This window comes from Phaenicophaeus curvirostris, chromosome 8 (genome assembly GCF_032191515.1).
Source record: "Phaenicophaeus curvirostris isolate KB17595 chromosome 8, BPBGC_Pcur_1.0, whole genome shotgun sequence".
Taxonomy (NCBI): domain Eukaryota; kingdom Metazoa; phylum Chordata; class Aves; order Cuculiformes; family Cuculidae; genus Phaenicophaeus; species Phaenicophaeus curvirostris.
In genome coordinates this window covers 41,116,628-41,135,399 of record NC_091399.1, presented here as the reverse complement: position 1 = coordinate 41,135,399, position 18,772 = coordinate 41,116,628, and the positions used below count along the sequence as shown (strand labels likewise).

General features: G+C 45.5%; 1 long non-coding RNA gene across 1 annotated transcript; it reads left to right on the top strand.

Annotated features, from left to right (window-relative positions):
- Positions 1-277: 277 nt before the first annotated feature.
- LOC138723117 (uncharacterized) lies at positions 278-14,621 on the top strand. Its single transcript, XR_011337812.1, has 3 exons — positions 278-370; positions 12,556-12,649; positions 14,577-14,621. It is a non-coding gene; the product is annotated as an uncharacterized lncRNA (long non-coding RNA).
- Positions 14,622-18,772: the final 4,151 nt, after the last annotated feature.

The following is an 18,772-nucleotide window of genomic DNA, read 5'->3' as shown; positions in this document are numbered from 1 at the left end:
GGAGAAACAGCTAATTCCTTGATGGTAAGTAGCTGGGTAGCGAGGATTTAAATTCTTCCTGCAAACTTTATTAAATTTAAAGTCACCTGAATCTGTGGCTAAAGTGAGGAGAAGAGAAAGGCTGAACAGCTTTCATTGGTGCTGAGAATTGTGTTAGTTCATAAATGAATGTGGATACATTGTTGTCCATATCCAAATACAATGCAGTTAAGGAAGAACAATTTCTTTGTGTTGACAGTTTTTACACTCAAAATGTTTGGTATTACAGGCACTTCCTTTTAATGATCCAATTCTCTAATGAGTCATGAAGTCATCACTTGCAGATGAGTTTTCTCAACTTCAAGGAGAACTTCTGTTCCTCTGAGGAAAAGTGAGTCCTTACTGACCATAAATTTCAATATAGAGGCATTTTTGTCTGCGAAACTTGTTTTTTAACGTTTGGTTTAGATTTGTTTACTGTCATACTATCACAAATCAGCACATGTTCTCTGAATCCAAGTGTAGTTTCCTCAGGCATTGCACTACCTTCTTTGAAGCTGTGATTTTTTTTTTTTTTTCTGAGACGGCATTAATTTCTACTGATGTTTTGCTTAATCCCAACTAAGAAAATAATTGGCAAAATCTTTTGAAATGTCTGGATTTCTCCCCTAGGTTTGTCATCCCCTGTTAAAATATTAAGGTGAGAGAAGAGTATTTTACAGGGAGGCTTACGGAACTAATTCAGTTAGTATTGGTGGTGAAAGAGCAAGGTCTCAGTGTCAAAGAGGAAAGGAATGTTCTTCTAATGGAAGTTAAGTCATGTAAGGAAGACATTGTCCAGCACCAAGCTTGTCCCTGTGGAAGTGCATCTCTGGTGTTTTGCATTAACCTCTCAGTAGAGAGGAGAGCGCTCCAAGTCACCGATTCAGACTTGCAATATCAGCCTTTTTCAGGTATGAAAGCGTCTCTTTTAATGCCATGTTTGGGATTGCTACTCAAGTGATAATTTAAACTTACAGGTGAGTAAATTTTCTAACATAGCATAAATATACGCACCTCTAAAAAGCTCTACCTATTTTTCCCAGCAGGAATTAAGAAAGTGTTTGAATTTCTGATGGGGGGGGATAATACTAAGATATTATAGCTATTAAACATAGGTCTAAAGGAATATGCTGGGTGACTGAGTTAAGTCCTCATTTCTTTCAAGATGTGTGTAATTGGTTTGGTAAACTACTTGAGCTCCGTCTTCTATAGCAGGCAGATCACAGTGCTGTTTCTTCTGTGCAAATGTAAATGTGAGGTCCTTCTGCTATTATACGGAGTCATTTAACTGTTCCTTGTTCATACAAACCTTATAGCCATTGCATCAAATGGATGCTTTTGCCAGGGATAAAGATGGGAGTGTTTCTGGAGTTAAGTATTTCAAACTAATATTTTAGTAAGTGCTTTTGAAAGTAGTTGCTGGGGAAGAGAAGGATTATGCGAACTTGGCTGTAGGAGTGCAGTAGCGTGGTCCTTGCCTGCCAGTGTCACAGGTTTGGCATCTGTCACAGCTGGAGGCTGTGTGGATGTCCCAGTGGCCAGATGCTGGCTTCCCTGCAGGTCAAAATTCCAACATGAGTAGGGAGCTGCATTCCCACTTGCTCTGAATTTGAAGGTTTAAGAATGATTAGCCTAGTGTAAATGATGTGGGTAGGTAGTGTTTAACTGATTATTAAGGTAAAAGATGCTGATTATTCCTGTTCCTTCTGGTGAAATTATGGCAGGTAGGGAATCTGTGATTCTGCTTGGCAGCACTGTTAGAAAAAGTAAAACATCTCTTAATGTGAAGGTACTAAATAGCAGGTCAAGCATAGCAGTTAATGGTTGATATGATGATGTGTGTATGAAAATACACATTTTCTTTATACACGGTATGTTTTAAAATCTGTGGTTCTTTTTAATTTGTCCTTTGCTCAGAGGGTGTTACAGGAATGAGAGGCTTATGGTTTACAGTGACTCCTTTCTTGCTTCATGCCGCCTCTGTGCTGGAGCTAATGCTCAGAGATGAAATTGAGAGCAGTTTCCCTGTCAATGCATTTGCTGATGTTCATAGGACAGGGTTTGTTACAGGCTCCTGACCAGAAGGTGTCAGAGGAGTTCTTCTGTTTCTCTGACGCTGCAGGCTTCTCCCGGCAAAGCTAAGCACATTGAACCCGCAGCACTCAGACAGCTGTGTCACAGAATCACAGAATCACTAGTTTGGAAAAGATCCACAGAATCATCAAGTCCAACCATTCCCATCAACCATTAAACCATGCCCCTCAGCACCTCATCCACCCATCTTTTGAACACCTCCAGGGATGGTGACTCAACCACTTCCCTGGGCAGCCTGTTCCAGTGCCCAATGACCCTTTCTGTGAAAATTTTTTTTTCTGATGTCCAGCCTGAACCTCCCCTGGTGGAGTTTGAGGCCATTCCCTCTCGTCCTGTCCCCTGTCACTTGGGAGAAGAGGTCTCCCCTCAGCCTCCTCTTCTCAAGGCTAAACAACCCCAGTTCCCTCAGCTGCTCCTCGTAAGTCTTGTTCTCCACCCCCCTCACCAGCTTCGTTGCCCTTCTCCGGACACACTCCAGAGCTGCAACATCCTTCTTGTAGTGAGGGGCCCCAAGAAGACATGCAATAGAGCATCTAAATTCTTGGTCTATATCTGATGTATGGTACAAATGGAAGGGGTTGTTTTCATTTTGGGACACGCAGTGTGAATAAAAATTACAGCATAGCACTGACCACAAGGTACAGGGAGGAACAAGGAGATGCAGTGGCTCTTTGGGACTGTGGGCAGGAGGTGGGCGTGAGGGATGAGAGGGCAGTGTTGTCAGTGCTGTGGCAGACATGAGCCTGGGCTGCGGCTGTAGGTGGAGGTGCAGCGCTGTGAGATCTTGTCATGCTGAAGGTGAGGGGGCCAGGGCTTGCCCACAACTTAGTTCCAGTAGCCCCAGCCTCGCATTTCAGTGCAAACCCGCTCTCACTGTAATCTGCCAGGGGGAACGGTTGAAAGTGTCCACGGATGTTCCGTGCTGTGTTCGTTGTTAGCAGAACACTCTTGTCACTGGAGGGGGAACCACTTTGGCTTGGGAACTGCTGCAGCTGAGCTTCTTGGAGACGTTGCTTGTCACATTTCTGACTAATCCTTCAGCTGCGTCTGGTCTGTCAGGGCACCCATCTGCAGAGTCTGTCAACCTAGAGATCCCTTGGTCCAGCTCTCTTTTTAGAACGTGCCATCCCCTCCACAGAGCGGAGAGTATGGAGGAAAAGGATAGCAGACAAACAAACTAGGCAGAATAATTCTGTCAGGTTGGCTGGTTTTGAGTTTAATCAGAGGAGGGGTCTGAATCAGCGAATGGTGGTGCTCTCTGTGATGGGGCTGTGAGTGGTGGGAGAGGCTACACCGGCTCTCACTGTTGTGCTCAACTTCGCACAGACAGGCAGGGCTTGGGGTTCCACGCTTGCCACATGTTATCTGTGTATCTGTGTGTGCCATGTGTAGCCATGGCAGCATCTGGAAAGGGCAGGTACGTGTATTTCTGAAAGACAGAGGGGTGGAATTGCAGCTGTGGTTCGTTAATATCATTGTGCCCAAAATAAATGGTGCTTCAAAAGTATCCCCTCTCCGTTGTAACCGAGTGGTTCCCTGCATGTGTTCCTGCCGCCTTGGTGTGTTCCAGCAGGATACAATAAATTAATGAGACTTTAATTGCAGGGTTGGGAAGATAAAAAAGTCTGGAAGATGTTGATGTTCTTGATAGTTGCTTCTTTTACAAGAGACAATTCAGTATTCCATGTGGGTGGATCATGGCACAGAGGACCATTGAAGGACAGCTGAAGTCCTTCAATGTTTTGGAGCTGGTTCATCAGCAAGGGAGGGCTGGCCCTGCTCTTCCTCGCCTTCTCAGTTCAGTTGTGCTGCAGCCTTGAGAGGAACCGCTGTGATGCAGAGGAAAAACAGGAGCGGGGAAGGATGATGATATCTCCTGTATCAGAGTCAAGCTGGAGGCCACTGAAATGCACCCTTTGGAGCTTTCCTGTCATTTGTGCTGAGAGAATGGAAATGTGGATGGATATTTGAGCAACTAATCTGGCGAGGGGGCTGGAGAACAGGCCTTATGAGGAGCGGCTGAGAGAGCTGGGCTTGTTTAGCCTGGAGAAGAGGAGGCTGAGGGGAGACCTCATTGCTCTCTCCAACTACCTGAAAGGAAGAGAGGAGGGTGCTGGCCTCTTCTCCCAAGTGACAGGGGACAGGATGAGACAGAATGGCCTCAAGCTGCACCAGGGGAGGTTTAAGGTTGGACATTAGGAAAAAATTTTCACGGAAAGGGTCATTGGGCACTGGCAGAGGCTGCCCAGGGAGGGGCTTGAGTCACCTTCCCTGGAGGTGTTTAGAAGATGGGTGGATGAGGTGCTGAGGGGCATGGTTTGGTGATTGACGGGAATGGTTGGACTCAACGATCCGGTGGGTCTTTTCCAGCGCGGTGATTCTATGAGTCTATGATTTGAAACAATCGAGCATCCTCTCATCTCCCACTGTGTTTTTAAGTTCACAGGCGTGTATTGTACCCAAAGGCCTTCTTCATCCTTCCCTTCTCCTTGCCTTTCTCTTCCTTTACCCTGGCAGCTCGCTGGTACTGCAGGGGAAGAGCCCGTTGCAGCGTCTCCTGCCAGCTCGGGGTCGGCGTCACAGGCGGCCGCCGCCGGGGGGTTGGGGGGCGGCCCTGGCAACCCCGCCCCTCCCCGCTGTGTCCTAGCGACGCTCGGGACGCGGCCAATAGCGCCGCTGGGAGCCGCCGCGATGGGAGCTCCGCAGACGGGGTGAGTGGAGCGGGGGCCGGGCCGTGCTTGCCCGGTTCTGTCGGGACGCGGAGCGAGAGCCTGGGGGGGAAGGAGGGTGGGGGTGCAGCCGGGGGCTGGCTCCGCGTAGAGCCGCGCCGCTCCGAGCCTTGGGAACTCGGGGACCGCCGTGTCGCCGCGTCCAGCGCGGGGGGGATGCGCCGCCTGTCCCCTCACAACGAAAGCGCCGGCCAAGACCCCGAGAATTCGTTGTATCCCCTCCGTCCGTGAAGGGGCTGGCGGCAGGTGTGCCCCTCCTCGGTGTCTGGCTTCGCAGCCGCGGGCTGGAGCGTTCAGAGCATCCACACGGCCCCGAGGCGGCACGAATTACAGATCCTGAGGACCTGTGCACGTCCCCGTCTCTGTAACGTGATTTGGCACGTCCTGTATGCTGAGCGATGCTCTGGGTAAAGAACCGACCGAGTCCCTTGCTCCCGGCCGTGTCACAAATCGGTAGCAGAACAAGAGCCTTTTGGCTCCCGTTTCCATGCCAAGTTGTGCTCAAGATTGGAACCTGTAGAAAGATTTGCTTGTATAAAAGCCTTTGGAAAAAAGAGTGTTTCTTGTATGCAGAAATATATAGGACTCCAAACAAAATACTTAAAACCTTATTCTTGGAAGATTGTTTCCCTCTAGTTACCGTGAAAGGCACTTTTGGAGTCGGGATGATAGTTGGTTAGAACAGTTTTGGGGAAACAGTTCTGCCGTGGCTGATGGCATTTATTTCACAGATGTATTGAGGAATAGCTCCAATCTCTACCTTACAGGGAAAACACTGGAAATTGCAGAGCTGTGACTTGCAAAGACCTTGCTGAAGTGGAGAGGCCACCACATGTGGGGTTTGCCTCTGCTCCTCACTCTGGGAGCCGTTCAATAGTGCTAGCTTAGTACAGCAGTCAAATGAGCCACAGGATCACAAAATAATTCACTCTGCAAAAGACAAGGAAGATCTCTTGTCTGGTCTGCTCATGGGGTCAGCTGACATCAGACCAAGTTGCTTCATTCAGACTGACCCCTGCTCCGGCTGCGCAGCCTCTCCTCCTTCAGCCTCTCCTCACAGGGCGTGTGCTCCAGCTCCACCATCCTGGTGGCCTCCTTGAGCTCACTTCAGTGCATCCACGGCTCCTGTGCACTAGGGCCCAAACCTGGATGCAGCCACGCACATGGGGTCTAGTGGGTGACAAGGAAAGGGGACAATCGCTTCCCTCCTGCCAGCTGTGCTCCTCTTATTTCAGCTCAGGATGCTGCTGGCCGTCCTCGCTGCCCGGTGCTGTGGCTGACTCACCTCATCCAGCTTGTGTCCCCAGGACTGGCTGATCCTTTCCAGTAGAGCTACGTCCAGCCTGTCTGTCTCCAGCTTGTGCTGTTTGTAGCACAGGGTTGTTCGTTCCTGGGTGTAGGACTTTCACCTGGCCATGTTAAACTTCCTAAGGGTCCTGTGTAGCCTTTGGGCAGTGCTGGGCGAGCCACTGTCTGTGTTCCAGAGCTTCGTGACTGCCTTTGGGTGCAGGCAGAGTAAGCTCATTTCTGTCTGCTTGTTAGATCTCTGGCTGCCTTTGAGGTCATTGACCATGCCCTGGGGCAAAGTATTCATAAAATAAAGTAATTTTCACGGAGTATCTGGCCAAAGAATCTTCAGTGGTTTGGCCATGAAATAGTTCAGGTTAGGCAAAGAGTAAAGAGAGCAGCTTGAAGCTTTTGAAACAAAAGTGAAAGGTGAATGTAGCCTGTGTGTCCATGAGGCAAACAACTGGTAGTCTCATTGAGGTCAGCTGGCCAAGGCTGGAGGGGACGTGCAACTATTTAAGCAGAGATGCAGTGTGGTTTGGAGAGACTGTGACCTTCCCCTTCCTTGTTATCACCTGAGGAAGATTGTACCTGGGCTTCAGGGTTTTGTGACCTTGAAATAATGCAATTAATTATCATTAGACTGCACAGCCCCATCCAGATTTCAAGTCATCTACTGACTTCAATGAAGTTTGGTTCAGTAGCTGGGTTCCAGCGTGGCTTCTTATTCTTATAAGCACAGCAGCAGAGGTTGAAATCAAAAAATACAGAAGCCAGAGCTGTGCCTCAAGTCCAAAGGTGGTGCAGCTGAGGGTCTGCCAGTGACCCAGCTGCACAGCAGCAGCTCCCCATATTTTGAAAAGGGCCACGGCCTAAGGCTGTAGTTGGAAAAGTCAGTTCGCAAGTGTTACAACCCTGCCACCCTACAAAGCAAGATCCTCTTTTTGCGGAGACTGGGGATTGTTTTCCTGGCTTTTCATCTTCTGGTCCTCTTTCACAGAGAGAGGAATCCAAGTGCAGTGTAGTCACTGGCCGTATTCACTTGGCTCAAGCTTGGAGGCACCAAACGGAACAAGCATTTATGTTGAGTTGTGTGGCAATGCCAGCAGTTGTCTTCTAAATGCCTGTACTGGTGGGTTGATGGCAAAATCCCATCCTCTGTGATGGAACTATGCTGTCTTTGGAATCTTAGGCCCACATGTGCCTGTTGAGCTATTCCCAGCTAAAATTCACAATGTCCTGACCTTCAGGACTTCGTGTCATATTCCAGTCCTGCAGAAAATCACTTTGCCACCATCTGCTTTCCTCTGTGGAGACCCTGACGGCATTGTTTTTTGAAATGGGATGTACTTAATGGTGGCTGAAGAGTTTCCTTAGGGAGGGTATTGCAGGCAGTGGCCAGGTGTCTGGAAAGTCTCCTGGGAGGAGTCTTTGCTCCCAAATGGAACATGTTGGGCAGGGGCCTTGCCTTGTGGGGTTCTTAACTGACAGTCTGTGTTTGAATTTGTTCTGTCTGGAGGCTGGCTGAGCCTTTCTTGTTTATGTCCCCAGCAGAAGCAATGCCAGATCCATTAGCTTGTTAAAGCGAGGAATGGTCTCCGTTAGGGCAGGACTCTTTGCTTGATTGAAGGAGCAACGAACTCCAGTGATCATGTAAAACATGGGAGCTGTAATTCCCTGTGACTCTACCGATCAATAACTAGAGCTTTGATGCTCTCTTAGATTATTTCTTTGGTGAACGGTCACTGATTTAATTGCACTGTAAATTATTAACTGTGAACATGTGCTTTACAAAACTGATGCTGGATGCCTACTGTGACTTAGTCCTTTCAAATGAATAAGAGCGGTTTTAAAGATCCTTTTGATACACAGCACAAGCTCTGCACGCAGTGCGTTGCGCTGTAAGCAGATCAAAACCAGATACTGTTAATAAATAGTAATGGTAATGATAATGCAATGAAAATCTGGTATAATACAGAGTTCTAAGTGGACACTTCCTTAATTTACTAAAATCCTAGTCACTGGCTCTGGTGTATTTTTTGTTTTGTGTACTTAGTCATCTGCACAGCTGGACTCCCTGCCACTGCAGACGTAATTCCTTCTGCGGGGCTTTGGGCTGATAATTGGTTTACTTTGGCCCTCAATACATTCTTTTAAAGCAGAACAAATTGTGGCTTTTTTGGTTTGTGCCTCCGTTCTGTGTGTTGATTTGTGTCCTTGTACTTGGCTTTATTAATTTATTACTTTTGGGAGAAAAGCAGAGTTGTCTCTAGCAACAGCAGTTTGTTTTCATGAACAGGCAGTTAAGGTGTTACCTAGGAGCGCAGATGGTACCGAAGGGTGAGTGAGCACCTGGCATGCTGCTGGTCTCAAAGGGTGGGAGGTCAAGATGCCCACATAAAGCAGAGACAGACCTGGGAATGGGATGCATCTGCCTCCCAGGGTCCCCTCCTTGTGCCAGCGGGTGGGGAACTCCCTTCATGTACTAAGTTCTTCAGGGTGTCCAGAGAGAACATGTGCTCCATGCGCATGATGGTATTTGGTAGACTTCCTTGGTGCCTGGGGGAAGGAAGTTACCTGGTTTGGTAACTCGCCCTGGCTGCCCTTGGGCTGGGAATTGCACCTGCACCTCATCCTCTGGAGTGCCGAGTCGGTCTAACTCTTTGGTGTCAGTGGGATACTCCAGGGGGACTTGGGACAGGTGTCAGCATGGCCCGCTCCGGCTGCACTTGCCTAAAGTCTGACAGGGAGGATGAACCAGTCAGTCAGCATGAGCAGAAACTGGGCAGCAGCTGCTAGTGGGCACAGACTTGCAGGGCTAGATGCTGCTTCTGCACACAGTTTGAACCCAAGCTTGAGCCAGTGCCCGGGTGTTCAGTGAGGCTCTGCTTGTGCTGCTCTTCTAGGCAACTGAGGCATTCACCTGGGCAGAGAGCTTGGGTGTCTCTGGGAAGTCAGGCTCTGCCAAAGCCTAGTGGATGCCCTTCCATTCTTTCCAGTGGTTTCCTGGGTTTTGTTTCAGGCCCAAAACATTTCCTCGTTTTCCCCAATACTCTCTGAACTTTGAGTTTAATTCAGCATTTTTAAAGACCAGCCTGTTCATAATTTAAATGAGAAAATGTGTGCAGAGTTGTCTTTGAAACTAAAGTTGCTGTGTCACCGTACTCAGGTGGGAATTGTGTTTTGACTAGTTACATGGTCCATGAAATATTAGATGGAAGGGAGTAAATGAAGAGGAGTTGGATTGAGTTTCTCCTCTGCCTCTGTATGCAACTGCCAGGGCGTACTGTAAGTCAACATTTAGCATAATTGATGTAATCTGATGGTTTCAAATGCAAATGGTTTTAAAAAGTAATGTAGAACAGTTGCTATAGTGCCGGTATTTGATCAACGTGCATAACAAGGTAAGCTAAATTGTTTGTTTAAAGTTTAATTTATTGTTGGTAGGCTACTTGGGCGATTATTGTGAAACCCCAGATAAAATTCCTGTAAATTCATGATCTCCTTGCTTTTTTTAAATTTTTTTTTAATCAAATTGTTCTTTCTTCCCCTGAACATGCTGTTGTGTGTGGTGCCCTGGCCTAATAATAGACATTTTTCATGAATCGTCCCATTGAAAGACAGGCAAGAGAGGTACAGTGGCATTTAAATTTAAAGCCAAAGAAAACCAGAGAGATCAATCTCTTGTTGTGTAATTAAAATATTTCCTGCCCAGAGAGCCTGAAGGTCAGGCTGAACACTATGCAATGTGTGGCTGAGTGTGTGCATTTAACAACGTGAATGGATCTAGACTATTAAAAACTTCAGCTGACTGAAATGTATTTTGTTGTTTGTCCTCTTTCCAGAGGGTGACGTACGATAAGGTTGTGCTAAGAACTCTTAAAAAAGGTATCTGCTAGTTACGGATGCTTCTGGTTTTGTGTTTAACTCTCATATCTTGGGTTCAATTTTTTGAAGCTCTGATCTTTGGCAGCTAGGAAGTTGTAGCTCTGTTGGCATTCCAGAGGTGCAAGGCATTTCTTGTGTGGAGCAGGGGAGGGCCTTACTCTGACAATCTACATGATCAGGGTCTCTATGTTTGTTGATTTGGCGGATTTTCACCAATAAAGAGAAGAGAGATGCAGTTTGTTCACTTTGGATTGCTCAGTGTATGCATTAAAGACAATCCTGAGTATTTTAGCATGGGAACTGGAAAATACTCGAGAGGTTCTTGCATTTCATATTGGACCCATGTTTATTGCTCCAAATACAGAAAAGGACTTTTGCATAACATGAGGGGTGTTTTGAGGGGCAAAGATTGGCAGCAGGTAGTGTAGCCCAGCCACGCTGGCCGCTACGACTGCCTAGTCCCAGGACTCTTTTAGACTGAGCAGCCCTTCAGAGCTGTTGTGCTACTGGCTAGTCAGTCTCGTTAAAATCTTGAGAGCATGGTGTGGCAAAAGCCTTGGGTCCTTGGCTCTGAGCTGTGCAGACTGGTACCGAACTGAGCGATGGGTTGCCCGGTGTCTGTGCTTTCTAACCCAGGAAGACCTGGGTTCTCAAGAGAGATCCTTCATCACTTGCCTCTTTTCTGACACCTGGGTCTGGAGGGGGACTTTCTTCGGTCCTGCCAGTGCAAAGCGTGCTCTCCACAGAAAGGCCGAGGTGGTGAAGAGGTGGTAGCTGGCTGAGGGCTGGAGCAATAGTGATGGGATTCCTGCAGACACAGGAGTCTGCTTGCTGCCCCAACTTTGGCACAAACTCTTTGCTTTCCTGCAGAGCGTGTTTGGATTTTATTGAGTTTGAGGAAATAGGCTACACAGAGCAGATCTGCTGATTTTTGGTAAAAGGTAATAAAGTAAATGTAAAAATGTAAAAATGTAAAAATGTAACACAGTAACTGTATTTAGAGAGCAAAATTGTTCTCATCAATGCAAGTTGCACTTCAAACTATAGCCATGTGGGGCCAGCCAGCAAAACCGTAATGCCGTACCGTAGGCTTCCTGGCCTGTATATACCATGGAAGTTATGAATCTTGCCCTGCACAAGTTTTGTGCAATTGAATTTATCAATATGTTTGTGGGATAAACATTCTTGTCTGTCTGTTTAAATAATAGCCTGGAGTCACTGTTGTGTTCACATAAATGGTCCCTGAAATGGTTTAGGATGGTTCCTAATGTTGCTGTTGTAGATTGGTTTTCCTGAGTTGTTTGTGAGTTCTATTTGTGTAAAGGCCAAATGGAGAAATGCTTTTTGAGGCAGGCTTTTTTGTTCATGAGCAAATTAGTGGTTAGCCAGACAACATTGTAACAGATACGTAGCTGAATCCCAATTGAGAAAATTGTTCAAAACAGAAGGTTATATTTAAGCCTATTTTTTGACATCTGCAATTGAAGCAACCTAGTTTTCTGTATAGGTGTTTGAAGTGGCAAATTTGATGTACACTCCCTCTGATGGAGGGAACATTAAAGAAGGGGAAATAGCTGTTAAAATAAAAGGTTGGAAATGTGGATACAGAAGGAGGCTTCGGCTAAAAAAACAAATAAATAGTCCCTTCATCAGAGCAGAATTTGCATCCAAGTTAATAACATGTCTGCTAACTTTCAAGGCAGTGAAAATAACACGGAAACAGTGTTCTGTCTTGAAAATATATTTTGGTGCTAGCAGTTTCTGTTAACCTGAGTAGATGGAAGAAAGCAATTTTTTTGGTGTTAGAGACCAGACAATAATGGCTCAGAGCTGGCTATGAAGACTGCAGGAAAATTCTTTTGTAGAGATAAAGTTGTATAAGTGATCTGTCTGGAGCTGGGATCTGGATTAGGTGGCTTCTGAAGATCCCTCCCAAGCCAAGTTATTATTATAGGTCTTTGCGCAAGCTGCCAGAAGCTCTATCACTGCCATGCCTACCACGAGTTGGGAGGCGGGAGGAGGAAGGGGAGCATGAGGTGCATGGTAGGGCAGTGCAGTGGTGCAGGAGTTATGGGACATCCCCCTCCCTGGAGATGTACCATATACTGCACTTCTGACAAAGCCCATGGCTGGGTAGCAAGGGAGCTGGAGTCCATGCCAGGAATCCAGCTCCAGATGTTGTATGATATGGTGATGGCCTGGTGAAGGTCACCTGAGGAGGCTGTTGCGAGAGTCGGTCTTGGAGGAGACTTTCAGAGCTGGGCTTTCATGGACCCTGTGCCTCAGTGGTGGGATGCTGGTCAATGCTGAACTGCTGTATCTTACGTAGAAGTCAGTTGTTTCTGATAGGAACATTCCACAGACAGTAAGATCTTGCTTTTACATAGTCTGATTAGCATTTATCTGACAAAATGTTGGGCTTGATTCATCAAGATAGCATTTTGTGCAGCAAACTATTGGGTAAGTATGTATAACTTAAGCTGTAATAATTTGACTATCAAAGGGATTATATGCATCTATATTGATTTTATTTCAGATTTATTGGAACCTACAATAGCCTTACAGACAAACACCTGGTTGGATATTTCAGCAATGCCAGGATAAGACGACATCTTGTGAGATCAGGACTGGTGAGACTGAAAAGTTTCCTTTTCTGAGAAAAAAAAAGAGGAGAGTTCTTTGTTTCCTCTAATAGTGGACAAATCAAACCACTAATGGATTTGTTGTTTGTTTGTTAGAGGTATGTGTTGGTGAGGAGTTGACCAGCTAGCCAAATGTGAAATCATGCTGTGCCAGATCACAGCCATGCGATCACACTGAGACTGAGGGCAGGTTTGTTTAATCCAGGCATTTTCTGCTGCATTATTACCTACCGTAGGTCATCTAGATAACAGAATCACAAGGTTGGAAAAGACCCACAGGATCGTTGAGTCCAACCGTTCCCATCAGTCACTAAACCATGCCCCTCAGCACCTCATCCAGCCGTCTTTTAAACACCTCCAGGGATGGTGACTCAACAACCTCCCTGGGCAGCCTCTGCCAGTGCCCAATGACCCTTTCCATGAAAAAAATTTTTGATGTGCAGCCTGAACCTCCCCTAGCGGAGCTTGAGGCCATTCTGTCTCATCCTGTCCCCTGTCACTTGGGAGAAGAGGCCATCACCCTCCTCTCTACAACCTCCTTTCAGGTAGTTGTAGAGAGCAATGAGGTCTCCCCTCAGCCTCCTCTTCTCCAGGCTAAACAACCCCAGCTCTCTCAGCCACTCCTCGTTAAGTCTTGTTCTCCAGCCCCTTCACCAGCTTCGTTGCTCTTCTCTGGACTCGTTGCAGAGCCTCAACATCCTTCTTGTGGTGAGGGGCCCAGAACTGAACACAGGATTCGAGGAGCGGTCTCACCAGTGCCGAATACAGAGGGAGAATAACCTCCCTGGACCTGCTGGTCACACTGTTTCGTCCTAAGGCTGCATTACTGAAATCCGAATGACAGAAAGCCAGAGCTCGGAGCTTAGTTCTGTGTGCTAAGCAGTTTTGAAGACAGTAGTTGCAGCTGAGGAAATGCTTCACCTGACACTGAGCGTGTTTCAGGATGACAAGGTCCAAGGGCCACCTGGGGCTCTCAAAGTGCTGCCATGGGGGCTGCTGGTGAACGATGATTCCACACAAGAAGGAATGTGCTAAGAGTCAATATGGAGGCCATACTCCATGGAATATCAAGCTTATGCTTCCACTGCAGCTTCTGTAATGCAGCAGTCATAATGCCTGTCTGCCTGAAACTGCGAAGAGTGGCTGACATGGATTGATGATGTATCTAAACATTGGAGAGCTTTGGCTTAGCCCTGAGCTTCTGCTCAGTAAATGCATTTCCAGTAAGAAGTTACATGTGGCACTGTATTACTGTACTGTTCTGGTGATGTGAGAATGCTTGTCAATCTGCTTGCATTTCACATCCAGGCAGAAGAAGATCTTTCATGGAGGTGTTTTGATAAATTTAGAATGTTTTATGTTTTTTGGTCTGTATTTCTTTTTGCTTACTGGATTTTTTCTCTGCAAGATCTTTCAGTTTGCAAATATACAGACTCATATTGATTCTCTTGGTTTTTTTTTTAAACTGTGAGATCTAAGCATCTTTGACTCTATTAGCAGTTTAAATAGCTTCAATGTTATTTTTCAAAAGTGTTTAATGGAAAACTGAAGGATTTGGTAAAGGTGAATGTGCTGAATATTTTAAAAAATACCTATGCACTCCTAGGTGTGATGCTGGTTAGCACAGGCAGATGCAACCCTCACACAGTGGGAAGGCGAGTGTTTAATTACCCTTCACTGACTTGGGCGATGGCCCGTGAAGAGTAAGGCTGAGCCCTCAGTTGTTAGAAAACATGACTGCTTCTCTCCTGCTCTTGTTTGGCTGGTGGGCTCCATGCAGTCAAAGAAACTACAGTTTTGTGCTGGGAAGGTGAGCTCCAGCACCACGACAGAAAGCAGAGGTGCTACTCTGTTTGAAAACATACTTTAGTCTGTTTTCTGTTCTTTTTAGTCACTTTATATTTGATTACCACAGATCTCAAGGAGTGGAAGAATAATACCTGATAAAGAATACTGGCAAAATGTTCTAAGGCAGGTATGGTTTAACAGCAAGATGCGCAGTGGAGGTGCCATGTGGGACAGGCCACGTTTCAGAAGATTCCCTCTTCCGATCATGGAGGATAGCATTTCAACTAGGGCAGCTACTGTAAGCCTTTTCAAATACTTCAGCAGAAACAGATCGTTTTCTGTAGCTGTGCCCTCATGCTCTCCTGAAAATGTATCTCCTGCTGGGAAGAGGGACAATCTTTGTACTTGGCGTCCCCCACATGGAACCTCCACTGGCCTCTAGCTGTTAAACCATACTGCCATTAGAACAGACACTATCTTGGCTCACTTAATGCATGCTGGCAGTTGTCAGATTCTGGGGTGATAGTCACAGGCTAGTTTGCTTAAAAAATTCTAATAAAACCAAAATAATTTGAACATGGTTATATATGTTACCTGAGTACAAGATTTGGTCACATTCCCACTACGTATCAAGAGTGCAGCTGGTCCCTACAACTTTACAAATGCTCAGTTGTTCCCTTTCTGATATTAATACACATGGATGTAATGCAAATGGATTGAGTCAGTAGTAGTTTCATAGCTGGGCAAAATGAGGATAATGGCCAGGGAGCAGGTGAGTGATAAGCAGAACAGAAGCAAATGCTCTTACATTCACTGACATCTCATAATGTCTGTTAATGAGATTTCTTTCTCTGATATTGATAGCGTTATCACGAGCTGGAAATGAAAAGGAAACTTGAAAATTCTGTGAAGAAGGTGAGGGTGCAGAAAATCAAGGTAAGGCTTGAACGCTATTGAGTACTGATGGGACTTGCTAGTTTTGCCCTGTGCTAAATAACAGCCCTGAGTCAGGCCAACGATTCATTGAATCAAGCATCCTGTCTCTGTGGGTTATGGAAAAAGTACAAGGAACAAGCAAGTAGAGGATGATCCTGCCCCAGGTTACCTCTTCTAGCTCTATCGAATGGCTCAGGAGCTCCCATTCATAAACATGATTCCCTTTGAATCAACTTATTATTTTGGTTCTGCAGTATTCTTAGTTGTGGAATCTAATTGCAAGTTGAATAAAATGGTACTTGCTTGAATTTCTGAACAATAATTACTGTATCTGCTGTCTGATAATTCTGTTTGATGCTCCATTGTTCTCATTATGAACAAAATTAATAACTATTCCCCTTTTCCAAGACATTTGTGATTTTACATGCGTTTTTAATATTCCTTCTCATTTTCCCAAGCTGAAGACCCTCAGTCTGTTTTCAGTCGTTTGCCTCTCCTCACGATGTTTATCTGAACCAGCATGTAACTAATGAAAAGAGTTTGGTGTTGTGTGGGTAGAGCTTGATGCTGTAGTTGTTACAGTAGTGGAAATCCCAGAGAAGTCAATGGTTCTCCCTATGAAGTCACTTGGACGCGTATGGGAAAAGTTGTCATTTTGGCTGACATGTCCTCAACATCCTATCTCTTCGTTAGAGCCTGCATTGAGAAGCATGCGCTGAGAAGCTAGCTGCTTCTTTGAGCAGTTAAAGAACAGTTTTGAATCTTTTTAGTTTTAATAATGCGTTTGTGAGCAATTAATCAGGTAAAGAAAGGAGGAGATTTTAATGAAAACCACTGCTCACTATGATAATTGCAAAAGCATTATTTACTGACTGAACTCCTGCTGGTAGAAAGTTGCCACTGTGTAAGCAGTGACCAAGGCACCCTATTAAGGGATTCTGGAGTTGGGTACTTTTGGAACATAAAGCAAAACTGCTTCCTTCAGTGAGAAGTGTAAAGGAGACGCCTGCAGATATACGATCTGTGTCTTTGCTGTGATGCCACGCTAGGACACAGGAACCTGTCTGCAATTAGTATTGTAATTTAATTCTCCCTTCATACGTTCAGTGAAATTGGTTGAGTAGCTAATCTGAAAGGAAAGGAGAAAACCTGATGACTGGGCAAGGGAGGATAAGAAGTGTAGCTATCTATGTCCAGGAGGGTAATCAGCCCAGTGTGGAGCTCTTGAGAAGAAAAGGCAGGGAGGGGCACTGTCAGAGCAAGGAAATGGCAGATGCACTCAGATTTTGAAAAGAAAAAGGCCTTCGACTAAATCAAGAAATGGGAGATCTACAGAAATAGGCAGAGGAATTGAACTTGGGGAGATGTGCAGCTGTAGAAGGGTGCAGGGGAATCAATCAGAGACTGGAACAAGTCTTTTCCCTCCTCTCTCTCTCATTCCTTAAGCAGGTGTTCAATTGGATCTGGGCAATTTGATTATCATAGCTGTCTGATGAAAGACAGAGGGAAGGCAAGCTCAGACATTGCTGTTAAGGATATTTAGCACCTCAGAGACATACATTTCTATTCTTTTAGGTGGAAAAATCCAGAAAATCAGTGGAAGATGCTAGCTCTGTGTACACCCCACATCCACAACTCGGTCCACGAAATCATTATAGGCGCCATCCTTTTGTGGTGGGAGAACCATCTGGTCAGTCACAACTGGTGAGTTTCACCAAATGCTCTATACGCTATAATGTAAGCATGCACAGCCAAAAGTGTGTACGTACACCTATGACATCTATGCCTAGTGTAAAGCAATGATCACCCTGATTGTTCTACCTGAAGGCTTCGTCTTGCCCGACTCGAGGCTGATTTCCTTTTTGCAGGATTGTGTAGTTAAAAAGAAATCTCCAGAAGCTGAGGTTGCAAGAGTGTCAAATCAGAACCTAGAGAAAAATGGCTTTGCTTTGTGATAAATCTACTTTAATATTTCCTTTTTGTGTGCCTCGTCACCCAAGGCTAGGCTGGTATCCTTACCATAAGTATTGTCAATGAATACTGTGGCTGCAGACAAGCTTACACATGTTATAAAACCCTGAAAGCAAGGGAGGATTTTTAGAGAACAGAGTTGAAGGGGCGAAGTAAGACTAAAGTTCATTCCAGAAGGCCATGCTTTGGAGTGCTGGCTCAGAAATTTCTTACTCTGTTGATGGGAAGAGAAGGAATGTTAATATACTGTTGAAAAAGAATGATACTGAAGTCCAAGGTCAACTATATAGCACAGTTTTATCTGGTTCTCCATTTCTATAATGATAGTTGGTGCGGACTGAAGAAAGTTGTTCAGTCCTGAATGACCTTCTCCTCTCCATCCCATACAGAGGGCACATAGGGCTGTAGTTGATGATCATGGTGAACATCCTTCTCGTCAACACCAAGCCAAGGAGTTTGCCTTTTCCAAGATGGTGACTTAACTCAGTTAAACAGGTTTTTTTTTTTTGTGGGGGGAGGTGTTTAACATTTCAATGCGGTATTCTGAAGAGTATACAAGGAAAAGATAAAATAAAAAGTCAGAAAAGTGTTCAGCATTGAACAGTTGTGCTTTTGTGGTGTAGTGTCTGAATGTCCATGTGGTGAAGGCACCGAAACAGCATGCTGCTACAGTTCCTTTCAGTTCATTACATTTGCTTCAAGGCTGCACTGTGAGGAGACAGTAGCAAAAACTATATTTATGGCCAAGAATTCTTTTGGATGCTCCAGTTTGTGGATACTCAGTTAGCGATGCCTAAAGTGGTCTGGCTCTTTGGAGGCAGTCCAGGAAATTTTGTTTCCCCAGGATACCTGAGAGTCACTCATCACTTCCAAATATATTGATCAGTGCTATTTTTTATTTTAAGAGTCTACTCTGCACTGGAAGTGATCCACTGAGATTTTGTAGCTGTTTTCTTTTTCCTTTTTAGACTTCTTGGCGACCAAATACAGCTCCAGGAAATACGCTACAACCTCTTCGCCTCCCGCCAGTTTGTAGCTCTGCTGCCATAGGGTCTGCGCCGAAGGCTTCAAGCTGTAAACAAAAGCACCACACACTTGAGCCTGATCAGCAGTTTGCCAGTGGGGTGAGGCTGGATTTCATTCTGGAGGTAATGCAGATTCATGGAGAGTTTTATAATAGTGCTTTAGTACTGCAGTTCGCAGAACTGCATACTGCAGGCAACACGCCTTCCAAATATTTATCAGCTTTTATTTAAATGCTCCTTTTTGATCTCTGTTTAATTTTCAAGACATTGTCTTAGTGGTCTAATGCCCAGTTTTTCATCACAGCCCGGAAAAATGTGGTGACTTGTCTTTTATAGTCTAAAATCTCTCTATGTGCAAATTTTTCTACCTCTACATAGGTTTTCCTTTATG